Source organism: Octopus bimaculoides, chromosome 25 (genome assembly GCF_001194135.2).
Source record: "Octopus bimaculoides isolate UCB-OBI-ISO-001 chromosome 25, ASM119413v2, whole genome shotgun sequence".
NCBI lineage: Eukaryota > Metazoa > Mollusca > Cephalopoda > Octopoda > Octopodidae > Octopus > Octopus bimaculoides.
This window is the reverse complement of record NC_069005.1, coordinates 15,294,543-15,297,541: the sequence shown is the minus strand read 5'-3', so window position 1 is coordinate 15,297,541 and position 2,999 is coordinate 15,294,543. Positions and strand designations below refer to the sequence as shown.

Sequence of the window (2,999 nt, the reverse complement as noted above, 5' to 3'; positions counted from 1 at the left end):
GCTAGCACGTGGAGCAGTGAGAAAACAGCGACGTTACGAGAAAGACGTGTTCTGATTAGGAGCGATCATGTACCCCGCTGCGGTCGGCAAGGTAAGGTCCAACGCTTCATTCTGTCCTTTTGTTTCTTGTTGTCTTCTTCCTCCATCTCACCACAGACTTAATACACAGCACATATAAAATAAATATTCACTCTTATTTTTCCATTTCCCCCATAAACAAAAAGGATATCCACACACATAGGCGCAAGTGTGGTAGCTTGCTTACGAACCACATGGTTCTAGGTTCAGTCCCACTGTGTGGCACCTTGGGCAAGCGTCTTCTACTATAGCCTCAGGCCGACCAAAGCCTTGTGAGTGGATTTGGTAGACGGAAACTGAAAGAAGCCCATTGTATATATATATATATATATATATATATATATATATGTATATATTTGTGTATGTGTGTTTGTCCCCCCACCATCACTTGACAACTGATGTTGGTGTGCTTATGTCCCTGTAACTTAGTGGTTTGGCAAAAAAGACCGATAGAATAAGTACTAGGCTTACAAAGAATAAGTCCTGGGGTTGATTTGTTCTATTAAAGGTGGTGCTCCAGCATGGCCACAGACAAATGACTAAAAAGAATATGATACAACTTTTAGCTAAATTGCATATATCTGCCATGCAAATAAGCATGAATATCTGCAATGGAATTGCACTTACGCGCATGTCTTAAGTGATAGGTGATATAAAGAAACTTAGTTCTATTAAAAATAAAAAAATATCCTTTTCACTATGCAATCACCACCACCATCTCCGTCTCTCCCTTCTCTCTTTGCCTTACTTTAACTTCAACATCAAAATGTCACCCCTCTGCTAAAATTATATCTCAATTTCACTACCTTCAACTGACTTTTTTAATAAATATATTCCCCCTATCTCATGTCATGGACGCTTCTCTCTCCCTCTTTCTGTCTCACTCTTCGCCTTATCCTTTTTTTTCTCCTTTCTTTTCCTTCAACTAATCACATGAAAGCATTAAAATTACATTCTATCTATCTCACATCATGGACTGTTCTCTCCCTCCCTCTTTTACTTCTAATCACGTGAAAACATTACCGACAGGCTAAGTAACACAATGACAAACAGAATTATTATAAGACAATAATCCTCTCTACTATAGGCACAAAGCCTGAAGTTTTTGGGGAGGGGGCCAGTCAATTACATCAACCCCAGTGTGTAACTGGTACTTATATTTCATCGACTTGGAAAGAATGAAAAGCAGTGTTGACCTCAGCAGGATTTGAAACCAGAACACAGAGAGTCAGAAAAAATACCACATGGCATTTTGTCTGACACTCCAACTATTCTTCCAGTTCACCACTTTATTTAAGGACAAGGTCAGCAAATTTATGGAGAGGGCTTTGTCTCTGCCTTTGACTCTGGTACTTGGCTGATACTTTATTTTATCAATCTTGGAGGGATGAAAGGCAAAGTAAATCTCAATACAATTTAAACTCAGAAGTTAAGGAGCTGGAAGAATTCCACAAGACACTTTTACCATTGCTCTAAGATTTCTTCAAGCTCACCACTTTTTAATAGTTTGTAATATAAGGTGCAAGAACTGAAATGTGAAGGTGGAGGTTTGTCAACTAAAATGACTCCTGTTCCAGATTGGTACATTATTTTATTGACCTTATAATAGATGAAAAGCAAAACTGACCTCAGCAGGATTTGAACTAAGTGGTTTTTGATTTAGGCACAAGGACAGCAATTTTGAAGGGAGGGTATTTTAGTTGACATCATCAACTCCAGTACTTGAATGGTACTGTAATTTATTAACTTTGCAGAAATGAAAGACAAAGTTCACCTCAGTTGGGATTTGAACTCAGAATGTAAAGAGAAGAAATACTTTTTTTTTTTATCTGACACTCTAACAATCCTGCCAATCCCTCCACTTTTTGTAACTGTTTCTTGCATAAGCACAAGGCCTGAAATTTAAAGGTGGAAGTTGGTCAATTAAATTGAATCCTATTCTAGATTGGTACATTATTTTATCAACCCCTTAGAGGGATGAAAAACAAAATTGACCTCAGCAGGATTTGAACTCAATGGGTTTTGATTTAGGTATAAGGCCAGTAATTTTGAAGGGAGGGTATTTAGTTGGCCTCATCAATTCCACTACTTGATCGGAACTTTGATTTATCAACTTTATAAATACAAGGCTTGAAATTTGAAGGTGAAGGTTGGTCAATTAAATTGAATCCTGTTCTAGATTGGTACATATAGAAAGATTCCAACCCCCACCCCAAGTGACTAAAGGTGAACTGTGAGTGATTGGCAGTTTGTGTAACTAGCAGTTCACTGTGAGCCTTTGATACCGAGAGTTGAGTGTCATGTAATAGTAATAGTAGTGCATCATGTATATATTGTCTTGCCCTTGCCTTGTTATATATATCCAGTACAAGGATATAAAAGTAGTGACAAGTTGTTCAAAGCTTGCTTTGTACAGTTAAAAATATTTAAGTCTTTAATTTTTGTTCAAGAGCTTACTGCAAACAAAGATGCAGATATATATTCCTGGATATTAACAAAATTAGAACAGGACCAAAATATAACTGTACAGGCAATAGCAGAAGAATGTCAGAGGATTATTAATTGATGACATGATGCAAATAAAATTGAAGGGAAAGATTGTTCTCAGATTCAGGCATGTTGACTGGTAATGGATAAGAAACAAGAGAAAAAATATCTGTCCATTTATAAATATATAAAATGCTACAAGTGTGGTAAAATAAACCATAAAAAGTTGCATTGTAGGACAGAACCTAAAAAACGGTTCAACAGAAGTGGGTGTGTGGTAAGTAGCTTTCTTACCAACCACATGGTTCTGGGTTCAGTCCCCCTACGTGGTACCTTGGGCAAGTGTCTTCTACTATAGCCTCGGGCCGACCAAAGCCTTGTGACTGGATTTGGTAGATGGAAACTGAAAGAAGCTCATCGTATATATGTATATA

General features: G+C 37.4%; 1 protein-coding gene across 1 annotated transcript in view; it reads right to left on the bottom strand.

Moving 5' to 3' along the window:
• LOC106877388 (EF-hand calcium-binding domain-containing protein 5) overlaps window positions 1–2,999 on the bottom strand; it is a 207,420-nt gene that overhangs the window by 16,455 nt on the left and 187,966 nt on the right. The window lies entirely within an intron of this gene.